This window comes from Canis aureus, chromosome 9 (assembly GCF_053574225.1).
Source record: "Canis aureus isolate CA01 chromosome 9, VMU_Caureus_v.1.0, whole genome shotgun sequence".
In the NCBI taxonomy this organism is placed as follows: domain Eukaryota; kingdom Metazoa; phylum Chordata; class Mammalia; order Carnivora; family Canidae; genus Canis; species Canis aureus.
Genome location: NC_135619.1, coordinates 20,065,281 through 20,078,694, shown reverse-complemented (window position 1 = coordinate 20,078,694; position 13,414 = coordinate 20,065,281). Strand labels below are relative to the sequence as shown.

The following is a 13,414-nucleotide window of genomic DNA, read 5'->3' as shown; positions in this document are numbered from 1 at the left end:
TTCCTTTCTAGTTATAGAATCAAAATAAAGTCAACATATACATGTTTCCAATGATACTGATGTTTTTTAAGCTGAATGCACTTGAAATTCTTGGTGGACATGTGTGTGTGTGCTTGTTTTCTATTGATAATGTCATGAAAGATTGCAAAGGAACCATGCCCTGTGCATAATTAATAGCATGATGTTCAGAACACAATTTGAATAATAAAAATATTTGCTCTTACCTGAAGGAAACTGAGTGAAATTCATCAGCTGATAGCACTTGCTGGCTAGGAAGAAATGGGGGAATCAGATGAATCTTAAGCATAGGATGCTTTAATAGGGGGATTTATGTTCCACAATTAGGTGCTTAAGACATGAAAGGCGATTGATATTATGACCTTCTACAATTTGTTTGGAAACAACATCCGTGAATATCTGTTAATGATGGAAATGGTCACAGCTAAATATGAAGACATTAAGTTTATTCTTTTTACTTGAGAGCATTATTACCAAATTGAAGAAGATATTAAAATAAGCCACTTCTAATCCCTTTATGCAAACACAGCTTTTCATCATTGGCACATTGCTTTCTGAGCCTTGTCTTTAATCATTTTATTTATAGTTGTGATACACATGCTTTCTCATTCAGCCTTTTTATACATAACATTATAAAAACATTTTTGTTATTTCTACGTAGCATTTTAAATGTCATTTTAAATGGTTACATAATATACTATTTGGGTGTTTGCTCTAATTTACTAAAGCAATCCTGCTTTATAGAAAGTGTGTTACTTTCAAATTATATGTCATCTTAAATGAAGTATTTGAACTGTACATGAACTATAGAAATGCAGCAGTCCTAGGTTTTCACAATAGTATCATTATTTCAGTGAGACAGAATGGAGTGACTCCTATAGTTTTAATCAAAATTTAACACTCTTCAGTTGCAGATATAGATAGATAAGAAGGAACATTGGACAAATGGCTAGATAGAATCTCTATATGATAGGTCCCATTTACTAACACTTCTGTGTTCCATGGAAAGTTTTTTAGTGTTAAAAAGAGAAATGAGGAATCCCTGGGTGGCGCAGCGGTTTGGCGCCCACCTTTGGCCCAGGGCGCGATCCTGGAGACCCGGGATCGAATCCCACGTCGGGCTCCCGGTGCATGGAGCCTGCTTCTCCCTCTGCCTGTGTCTCTGCCTCTCTCTCTCTCTCTCTGTGTGACTATCATAAATAAATAAAAATTAAAAAATAAATAAAAAATAAAAATAAAAAGAGAAATGATACTAGAAGTGAGTTATAATGTTCCATTTTGAATTTTTGGCTGTCTGTGAAACATAAAACCTCTATATTTCAAATTAATTTATTCCCTTGATTCAATTTTTATTGTTCTCCTCTAGTATATATATATATATATATATATATATATATATATATATAGCAACAATATATATAGTAAAATATTGTAAAAATATATATTTGTGCAGATATTTGAGTCGAATTTGCACAGAGGAAGTAGTTTTTAATAATGTGTATATGTGAGGGCACCTGGGTGGCTCACTTGGTTAAACTTCTGACTTGATTTCAGCTCAGGTCCTGATCTCAGGGTAGTGAGATTGAACTCCCTGTAGGGCTCTACACTCAGCACAGAGTCTGCTTGAGATTCTCTCTCTCTCTCTCTGCTCCTCCCGTACTTGCGCTCATGTGCTCCCCCCCCAAACTCTCTCTCTCTCTCTAAATTAAAATAAATCATTAGGGATGCGTGGGTGGCTCAGTGGTTGAACATCTGCCTTCAGCTCAGGTCGTGATCCTGGGGTGCTGACATCTTGTCCCACATCGGGCTCCCTGCAAGGAGCCTGTTTCTCCCTCTGCCTATGTCTCTGCTTCTCTCTCTGCGTCTCTCATGCATAAATAAATAAAATATTTTTAAAAAGTAAAAAAATTAACTAATTGAAATTCAATTTAAAAAATAAAAAATAAAACAAACCTTTAATATATATATGTCTTAAGCTATTGTTTGTATATTTAATTTGAACATCCTAAAATCCAAGTTTTATAAAAATATGTAAAATATATACATATTACACACATGCGTGTGTGTTTACGTGTGTGTGTATATGTGTACAATTTTGCTTAGCTAGCCTGCTAAGGTGACAAAAGTTTTACCCATTTCTTTTGGTTAGGTTGCTGACTTAGAGAAATAAAAACATTTTCTTCCTCAGAAGAAAAAAAAGTAATATTTGAACATTTTTTAATTTTTAATTTTAACCTAACATAATTTATTTGATCTTTCAGGAGCAGGATCTGAAGAAATTGAACTGGGGCTGAAAGCAGAGTAGCATGGGGCTCAGGGTTTAGGTTAGAATTTGGCCAAAAGAAAGCAGGCAAGGAAGAGATATTCTAGTCATCCAGGATAAGCAGGATGGAAATCTGCTTATTTAGTGCATTGTGGACTAAAAATAAATGTAATTTACATTGTTAATTATACTATGCCAAATCTATTGCCCATTAACTGGAGTCTTAGTCCATGGTTCTTATATAGTGAAAGATCTTCTTAAGAATTCCTTTTAAGAACTGAACAATGCTCTTTCAATCTTGAAAGGAATCTCATACAGTACATGGCATTGATAAACAATACTTAGTCAAAATTAGTACTGTTAAGGTTACTCATTAAGCCATAGATTTGCTTTGGGCACACAAGATTTTTCCTGAATTTATAATTAACTTTATCCTTTTGTTTGTCTCAAAGTTTATGTGGAAGGTCTATACTTAGAAGCATCTTTTAATCCTGCAAATAATAGCTGCATGTAAAACAGAAAAAATAAGGGAGTCTTCTCTGCAGAACAAAGAAGTATACCACTATGTCCAGGATCTTTTGTTACCACAACAAGCATATTTTAAAGCAAGTTGTCTCATGCCTGCCTGTCTAGTGGCTTTCATGCAAAAATTATTTTTAGCAGAATTAAAAATGGCCTGGATCAAAAGAAGTCTTTTGATTTGTAGCATAATGTGTGAAAAATTGAGTAGATCGAAGATCTATTTCTCTAGAACTGAGTGAAATACGTTCAAAGATAGTAACATCATATATCATCCAAAAGTGAAGTGAATCAGACCTTTTGCTTCTCCTTTTTTCTTCTCTTTTTATAAATAATGTCTTCATTTTTCTTTTTTAAAATTATTTTTATAAATATTTTTATTTATTTGAGAGAGAGAGCACGAACAAGGGAGAGGGGCAGAGGGGGAGGGAGAAGCAGGATCCCCGCTGAGCAGGGAGCCCCATGCAGGGCTAGATCCATGAACCCTGAGACCATGACCTGAGCTGAAGGCAGCCACTTAACTGGCTGAGCCACTGAGGTACCCTGTCTTCATTATTTTTTAATAAAAAAAATATCACATATTATTGTAGAAAATTCAGAATATATAGGAAAAATATAGAAAATAAAATAAAAATTAACTACAATCCCCAAGGAAGCACACTATTTCTTGACATGATTAAAGCAATAGAACATTTTCCCTAGAATTACTGGTTGGTTCAGGAGTAACTATATGACTTAAGAAGGGTGAATTAAATAGTGAGACACTATCCTTTTTTTTTTTTTTTTTTTCCCTGAAACTGTTAAGGGAGCCTAGAACTTCCAGGGTTACTATGTAGAATCCCCTGTAGTACTACTACTACATTCTACTATGTAGAATCCCATTCCCCATGAAGAATGGGAAGCTGAGTTGGGAATAATTCATTCATGTAAGTCAGTAATTTTTACCTCTTTTTTCCCTCCCTAAGTTAGTTTGAGGTTTTTGTCAACTGCTCCAAAAGGCTTCTGGTTGATAAGCCCATTGACTGAACCCCTGTGCTATGGAGCTACCACAAGTAAAAAACTATCACAGTTCTTTATTAAACTATTCTGTGTACCTAACACTTTGGCAAGAAACTTGGGGGAAAACCAAAGAAAATAGATAATTCTCATCCAAGATTGTAGTTAGAACTCATTTCTATTGTTCCTGTCAATTTTTTGACTTCTCTGGTTATGGGGTGTGTCAAATATAAAAAGAACATTAGAGATCCTCTAATCCGGAGATGTCAAATATGTGGGCTCTGGTGCTACTAAACCTTCCTCCCCTGACCAAGGAAGACACTTCTAATTGATCGTGACACTCAGTTGACTGAGCCTAAATTTGGCCTTAGGATCAATGCATTCCAGAAAGTCACAACAATCAATTGGAGTCAGTTCTCAAGATAAACCTATTTATTACTCCTGCTTTGTCCATTCCCCTCAATTAAAGATAGGAAAATATAGTACCTGTGGAGTTAAGTAACTTGTTCATGATCAGGTAGTTAGTGACAGTGACCTGTTTTTCTGGTTATCACTAACTTCTCCCAGGTAGTTAAAATCATCATCTGTAAAAATCACTCAGTGGTTACCTGTACAATTCATTGTACTTTATTGGCTTAGACAAATAGGGTGACATATCTTATATTTCCCATTTTAAAACAGTTCATTCCTGTTACAAGTTACATCAGTTACTTCTGTGTAACAGATAATTACAAAAATCTCTGACATATTCACGATGAAAACTACTTTGGTATGGTTGCATGGCTCTGCTCATCTCTGCTGGGCTTAGTGGAAGCACCTTAAGGTTGGATCTGCTCTACATGTTTCATTCTTCTCAGACCAGTGGGCTAACCAGAATGTGTTCTTTCTATAGTGGGGGCCATCTAACTACAAAAGAAGTTTCCAAGACCCAGCTTACTTGATGTCTATTAATACCTCCTTGGCCAAAGCAAGTTACATCACTAAGTCCAAAGGCAAGGAGTAGAGAACCACACACAACTTCTGTAGCAGGAGCTAAAGTGCTGCATGGCAAAAAGTTTGGACATAAGGAAGAATGAAAAATTGGGGCCAATAATAAAATCTACCATATAAATAAAAAAGGAAAAGTACAGGATGCCATTAAAATATATAAATGGAGAAAGACCCAATCTAATTGGGGGTGCTTTTTTCTTCACCAAGTTTCTCTTTATGGAAACCATATATGGTTACCAGCTGAGGTTATAAGAAACTTCCCTGCAGGGATAACAGCTTGTATAAATGTTCTCTGGAGGAACAAAAAGGCCAGAGTATCAAGAAGCATTGAAGACACCCGGGAGAGTAGTGGGAGATGAGATTAGAGAAGTGAGTAGGGCCTGAGATTAGAAGTGAGTAGAGAAGTGACATAAATGTAATTTGTGAGATTAGAAGTGAGTAGAGAAGTGACATAAATGTAATTTGTATTTGGAAAAGATCACTGGCTAGAACACAGAGAATTAATTTTAGTGGGCAACAGTGAAATACTAAGAGCAAATAACAGATCCTACTTTCAGGTAGGGCGGTAGGAGTGAGGACAGAGAGAAATGATCACAATTAGAAATAGCTTGAGGGCAGAACTGATAGATAGAAATTAACTTCAAACATATCAATTTCTATCATTTTCTTTTTTTATAAAGATTTTATTTATTCATGAGAGACAGAGAAAGAGAGATTTTTTACAGAGAGAGAGAGAGAGAGAGAGGCAGAGACACAGGCAGAGGGAGAAGCAGGCTCTATGCAGGGAGCCTGACATGGGACTCGATCCAGGGTCTCCAGGATCAGGCCCAGGGCTGAAGGTGGCACTAAATCACTGAGCCACCCGGGCTGCCCAATCTATCATTTTCTTATACCAAAATCTCTCTTGTTCTCTCTGTGTCAATTACATGTACTTTCTTTCAATTCCTGTGCTTACAAGGTACCTTCTACTAGAGAGTCTTCATTACCCCCCCGTTTGTTACACCTAGTACACTCCCCTACTCTTTGCCTACTTTAACTCTTAATCATCCTTCAGGTCTAAGTTTCAACATTACTTCCTTAGGGAAGAATGATCTGATCTTTAAAAAAATATTATTTTGGACCCTCATAGCATGAAATGACTCTTTTGCATAACACTTGATGTAATTGAAATTTCACATTTGTTTTATGTTTATTTGCTTAGTGCCTAAATCTACCCACTAAGCCTTGAACTCTATAAAGACAAATACTATATTTGGTTTTATTTATCTTGATGTTCCCAGTTCTGAGCTCAGTGCCTATGTTTGCAGTAGTTACTTAATGTGTGTGATTTGAATGAAAGCTTCTGAATAGAACATATTGGATACATAAATATTTAAGTTGGTCAGTTGTAATAGGTGTTAATATTTTTTGAAGTTAATTTCTATCTAGGAAAATCAAGATGAAACCAAAAAAAAAGCTGAAAATGAAAATCAGGAATATTTTTCAGAGAGAAGTATGAAATAACTAAGAATTGAAACAGAAACTAAATATGCTTCTCTAAAAAGCTTCAATGCCTAGATCAAGGGCACCTCTATGACCTGATGAATATGATCAATACATTCCAAAGATTGAAGATTAAAAGTAAGCCAGAGTTGCAATAAGAACCATATTAAAATTCATAGTGCCGTTAAGTGACAAGAAGTCTGTCGGAGCAGAACCCAGGTAAAATTTGCATTTGCTCTGGGGCATCACCTTTGTGTCATGTTTCCTCCCTGCAGTCAGTGAACAGAGGCCCCAAAAGCCCTTGAAAAAGGGTCACTTTTGAGTCTTGAGAGTATAAGAAAGAGATTAAGCAGAGCATCCTGAAGTAATCATGGAGCAAAAAATAAATTGCAGACTTTGCCATCAACAACAACAAAAAAAAATCACAGCAAACTGGGCCTTCCCAGAGGCCATTTAAATCTCCATAAACTTTTGCTTCATTCTAATCACTATACCCTAAAGATTTGTGAGTTTGTTCTTTATGGTTTATAGTTTTCTATTCCAGAAAACTCCAAAAGAAAACATGAGATGGCAGGAAAGAAGAAAAGAGACTGGAAAATAAATTTTATTTATAATTTAGGATTTCTTAAGGGCATTTTTTTTGTATGTGTGTGTTACCATCATGGCAAGAAGTATAGACTATATAGGCTTGTCGAGTAGATGCTGGGTGTTCTGTGCCTACTATCTTAGATCTTTAGTTACTGCCACTGCTGCTGCTGCTACTACTACTACTACTTCTTGCACTTATAGTTAGAATGTTATACTGGAACTACAGCCAATATCTTTAGGTTACAATGAACCTTTCAGAATATTTTCTTGGGTAGTACAGTTGTAGGCAAATAACACAGTCTGATGAATCCTGTGGTCTGCTATTCTTTCTGCCTTGACTTGGCTTATTCTTAGGTTGGCATAGGGGATTTGCTTTCTCTCTAGGTAACCATGCAATTCAGAGTTCTGAGAACTTCAAACTACGCATTTGGACTCATTGCAAGTGAGATTTTTTTTTCTTGCATTCAAGATGAAGACACTTGTAAAGTTGTTCACAGTGGCCTTTTCATGGAAGACAGTGCATATGGCAGTTTTCATCCTTGAGTATTTTTAGCAGTTTCAGGCTCTCCACTCTTACCTGTTTTTTTTTTTTTTTTTGATAAATATTTCCAGGCGTGTAATACTTTGAGATTTAAAAAAAAATATTTATTTATTTGAGAGAGAGAAAGTGGGAAAGAGAGTGAGCAAGATGGAAGGGCAAAGGGATAAGCAGAGAGCCCAACAAGGGGTTCAGATCCCAGGATCCTGGGATTTTATATTCCATTTGAATTCATGTTCTTCTAATTTGAAATGCATGTTGTTTGCAATAAAGTATATTTTTTAGATTTGAAAACCAGAAAAAATGTGATGAAAAAACTCTGGATGTAATTTTTGAGACAAATTGAGTAAGTATCAAGAAAATGAACATTCTACCAATGATGAAAACTTACTGAATGTGAAATATGCCATTTCTAAGTTACTGTACCTAGAATGACAAATTGTAGGTGATTTGAGGTGTGAAAGTGAAGGCTTTTAGAGCTGCAACTTTCTGTAGAATATTTTTCTTCTCAAGTTGTGCTCAGTCACCCAAATTTCTAGATTCTATTCCAAGCAAAGGCTTTAATAAAAAATGTAGTTTCCTGAGTCTGCCCTGGTAACTGAGACTATAGCATCATTTTCTGAACAAGAATTCTGATTGCTGATAATTTCCTCATGAAGCCTAGAAATCAAAAACACCAGTATTTATTAAGTTTTAAATATATGCCTAGTGGATTCTAGAAAGCAGAAGTAATGTCAGCTGCTTTTGGGGAGCTTCAAGTCAATGAGAAAATAATATAAGAAAATAGATAATCAAGAGGTAGGTCCATTTATAATCTATAAGTGTTATGAGATGCTAGTGATGGGGAAGATGACAGTCTTTGGAGTTGCCTGAGGGGGAGGTAGAACTTGAGGCAACTGTGAATAATGTGTCAGCTTTGAAGACATGGGTATATGAAAGGGAGGGGGGATGCTCATAGGGAATGAAGAGAGGAACATCTGGTTACAGAAAGATATAGCAGTGAGTGAAACATGTGTGAAGGGGGTTAAGGCATAGGAAAAAGGAAGAAGTAACGGCATCAAGGAAGAAGGTAGTAAAATATGGCTTGTGAACTGTACACCACTGCATCCTTCTTTAAAGCCTATACTTCTTACTTTTTGTTTTAATAGAGAGTTTGGTCACCAGAGAAAGGAGTTTGATCCTATCTCGAGCAAGGAAATTCATGATGAAATGAAGTATGTTTCAGTAGGCTTAACAAGGCAGTTATCCAAAGGTGGCAGGAGACAAGAACTAGAATTAATAAGGCCAGGTAGGAAGTTGCTGCAGCCATTTAGTGTTAAATTGTGAAGACATAGATCAGGGATTGGTAAACTTTTTCTGTAAAGAGTATGGCAGTAAATATTTTAGACTTTTGAGACCATGATTTCTGTGGCAACTACTGGGCACAGTATGTAAACTAATAAGCATGGCTGTGTTCCAATTAAACTTGATTTACAAGGCAAAGGACTGTATTTGGCTTGTAGGCTATAGTTTATTGACTTCTGGTCTAAACCACAATGGTGACATGGAAATAAAAGAAGGAAACAATTTGAGATGTTGGAAAAAATTATTATATTCTAATATCTGCTTGAATAAAAGGGGTCAGGAGAGGAAGGAACCAAAGATTTCAAACAGTGCATCAGTCCTTGAAATAACAATATGAGATTCATCAATACAGAGGTCATAAATTAATTCACAAAAGTTACTTGTTGAAGGAGAAGAATAAAGTTAAGGACTATTAGGATCGCTTGGGATAGAGTAGTGATTGGCCTCTGGGGTGGTGTAGATATTCTGTTTTTTGACTTGGATGCTAGTTATATTGGAGTGTATACTTTGTAAAAATTTTTTATAAAGATGTACAATTGTACTTTTTGTCTTCTGTTTATACTGTACTTCAATAAATCATTAAGGAGGTTGAAAAAGGGAGTAAAAGCAGTGAAAGGACAAAGAAATCATGATCATAAATGTAGGAGAAGAACCAGAAGAATGAAATATCACAGAAACCAAGAGAGGGTAGAAGGGGAGCAACTGGTCAGTAGGACCAAAGAAGGGAGCAAGGTTAAAATGAGGGTAAAAAATGGGCTTAAGTTGAAATAGGAGGTAAGAGATTGTCTCCAAATGGTAACTTCAGTGGAGGGTACGGTCAAAAATTAGACTCCAGATTTTAAACAGAAAGGAAGGGATAAGGAAATGCAATAATTTATTAAAGCACTCAAGGACAATGACCATAAAGGAAAAGAAAAAAGTAACATGTATTGAAAGAGATAATAGAACAGAGTGCAGGTTTTATTTCTTGTTGTTTTTAATGAGAAATATTGTATAAATTTGAGAAAAAGGGGAAATCAACCAGTGTAAGAGATTAAGGATGTTAATAAGAGATGGAAAACATATGGGACAAAAATATAGTGGATAAGAAGTATGTTTACCTCTAAAAAACAAATGGCATAATTATGAAGAAAAACAAGATAAATTCAAATCAGGATTTACTCAGGAGAAGATCAGATCTATCCATGGGAGGGGGCAAGAAACCATCTGCCCAGTTTTGTTTGCATAAGTATGAAGGAGTTAATTTGGGGGTCAAAGGAAGGAGGAAAATCACTTTAATTTTAGGAATAAGTTAGTAAAAATTGATTGGAGATGATTGTTAAAGAATAAGGTGCAACTTCAGGATATTCCCAAAAGAATTTTACTGAATAATCACCTTATGTCCATGCAACTATGACTATGAATGTGGTTAATCAGCGCATCATGTTACAAATTCCTATAAGCAGTATCATTATTGTATTATTGTGTTACAAGAGAAATCTCACTTCTTTGAAGATCCATCTTGATATTGCAATTTTTCCTTTTAGTACACTCTACTTTGTGGAATTGGTATAATCAAGTTGAAAAAGGAATCTGGCATAACTAATTTATGAAACAAACTTCCTAATATTAAGATCAAAGCTCTAAGTGGTTTAAATTTACAAAGTATTTAACCAAATGAACATATATAGTATACACACATAAACTTAAAAGCTCAGTGGTATTCCTTTATGTAATCTTGAAGAGGGTTATGTTACACATATATATAAAATTAAAATCAGACTTCTAATTTTAAGGACTCTGGATATTTATTTAAATGTTTTCATCACTTGTAATTCACTTTGAAAATATGCCAAACTCCATCAAATCCACTAAAATTAAGACCATGAAGTAATAAATAAAAATCAAATCACTTTGTGAAATCGTATTATATGGGTATAATTGGATACACCTAGCTGCCTCATCCTGATACTTAATAAACATTTTTTCACATTGCAATATAATTATCAGTCCTCACTGAACTATGTATGCAAAATTGATGAAACAGTTGAGCCTTAATGAACAGAGATATTTGCATTTCATTACTAGGTTGTATAATTCTGCTCATAAACTTTATGAAATATTTTTAATGTTCAATTTATTTTAGATGAGAGTGAAAAAATTTTTAAATATCTATCCTGAGGTCTTTTATTCCTCAGTAATGTCCTTTTACTAATATTCTTTCATTTCAATAAAGTGGATTGAACCAGGCTGAGATTACAAATGTCAAGTTCCGTAACTTTATGAATTATTCTGTAAGGTCCACAAAATATTTATCAGTCATTTGAATCAAGGCAACATTTTACAACACATGCTTAAGTAGCTTTATGGATAGTGGACCTTAACTATTTTGATTGGTATTAACTATTCTAATAAAGACCAATGTTATTTCAACTCTGGAACTTATAGTTCATGACAGTATTGCTGAATATTAAAATATTAACAATGACTACTATTATTATAATTTTAATATTTGTAGTTGGTGGTTGAATTTTTTTCAATTGTCATTTTGTTTTTTTACTTTAGGGAGACTGAGGTCCCTCAGTCCCCCTCCCTTTAGGGAGACCTCTTCTTTGTTCTCATTATGCTCTCTGAGGAAGAGAAGTATAATGAGATACTCTCATTAGATCTTATTTCCTGAGAATGGAATTCCTTTTCCGGTTTAAAGGTCAGCACATTGATGATTAAATCTCTTTTCTTTCCCTACTCCCAAAGAGACGTGGGTAATCCCTATTTTTGGGTAATCCTTACTCCAAAATAGATTTGGGAGGTCAGCGTAGTCAAGCAGAATTTAGAAACTAGGGCAAGTTTTATCTCTCAGTCCTTTGTTTTTGGAGTAGAAGGCATGCTTTCAATGAGTCTTTTCTTGTTTTGCAGCAAGAAGCTACTACCAACTAGAGGTAGTACTGAAAGGAACAGCATACAACTTCTTCATGCTTTAGATTGAAAAAAGTGAGTCTTCTCCTAGGTCTGAACTTAGTCAGAATGCCTTTAATTGGAATCTGAGGCCCAACTTTCAAATGGTCATCTAACGTTTGTCTATTTGCCTTGCTCTGTTGGATTATGTCTTGTGCATATATCCCCTCAGGAAACTGATGGAGTTTTGTCTTACTATCTGACTTAAAATAGCCAACCTCTCTTTCTCTATATATCCTTGTCTTACTATGCTTCCTTCATAACACTTATTACACCGAGAAATTATATATGTGTATTTATATATCTGTATATTCTTTTATCTGTCTTCCACAATTAAACACATGCTATGTGAGATCAAACTTTGTTCTGTCTTGATCACCTGGAACAGAATGGACACTCAAGAAGTACTCATTGAACAAGGGTATATACCCTACAAAGACTCCCAGTGAGTCATAACTTTGTGTAATTCCCTCTTCTTGAATATAGACAGACCTGGTGATTTGCTTCTAGCCAACAGAATATGGTAAACATGAAAGGATTTTTTTAGATTTAGTTAAGATCCCAAATCAGTTGACTTTGAATTAATTAAAAGGAAGATTATCCTTGGATCTGACTTAATGAGGTGAAATTCTTAAAAAAAAATCTCTATGTCTTATTAATGTCACTACTTAATAGCATCCTGTTCCATTACTCCACATCAGATATTTATGAATGTAAAACAAGGAATTAAGGTTAATGGGGTTTCTTTATACACACATTTACACTCTTAATTTTTAATATTTAACTGATGGTTACTGTAAACTTCTTCAAGGAGTACCCATCTAATTAGTATAGTAAAACGTTTGAATGAGATTGAAAGATGCTTTCAAAGTTACATGCAAGAGTCGACAGCAAATTGAATTGATGATAAGTGATTGGACAGACTTAAGGTAGAAGTAAAAGTTAATTAAAAGATGGCAATTTTATCTTTTTTTCCTGAGTCTTCTTGCAGAGTTATTCCTACTATATTTTATCTTCTGTATGTACCATTTATAATTTGCTTTCATGTTATATAACATACAATTTCATTCAAACCCTTGACTATAAATGCTATATACAAAGATGATTCCAAAATCGTTGTCTGATTGGCAAATTGAACACCAATAAAAAATAAATTTATTATTAAAAAAAAATTGTTGTCTATCCCAGCTCTCCTTCCTGAGTTCTAGTCTTATAGTTATTTGCAGGAGTCGTATCCTTGGGAATCTTAATCTGTACTTCTGGGTGATCTCAGAAAAACCTTTCTATAGCATAAATCTGCTCATGCTCAAATTCTTTAGTCCTGCAAGCCTATCTGTAAGCTCAGCACATACCACCATATACATAATAAATTCTCATTAAATATATGATAAATTAAGGATTGAATAAGGGTGGTATGCCCTCTTTTTTGAAGGAGTTTGAAAAAGTTATCTATGTCAAAAAGATTTTTTTTTACTAAAAGATATTTTCATTCTTTAATAGACTATCTCAGTCATTCTAGAAAACATCTGCCACAGTCAAATGAGTAGATATGTACTTTGGACCCATGCAGCCTCTTTCCTGGTTACGTTATCATGGAGACATTTACCCATAGGCCCATGAGGGGACATGTAGAATCTTCATTAGTCTTATTTGTAGTAACCAGGAGTTGAGAGGCCACGTGGCTGTCCATTGCTAGGGGAATGGATAAGGAGCATAATGTCAAAGCTCGTTATGGACTATTA

General features: G+C 34.8%; 1 long non-coding RNA gene across 1 annotated transcript in view; it reads left to right on the top strand.

The window, feature by feature from the left end:
• LOC144320492 (uncharacterized) overlaps positions 1–12,691 on the top strand; it is a 404,605-nt gene extending 391,914 nt beyond the window's left edge. The window contains exon 7 of the long non-coding RNA XR_013386064.1: positions 11,634–12,691. This is a non-coding gene — a long non-coding RNA (uncharacterized LOC144320492). The remainder of the gene's footprint in view (positions 1–11,633) is intronic.
• The last annotated feature ends 723 nt before the right edge of the window (positions 12,692–13,414 follow it).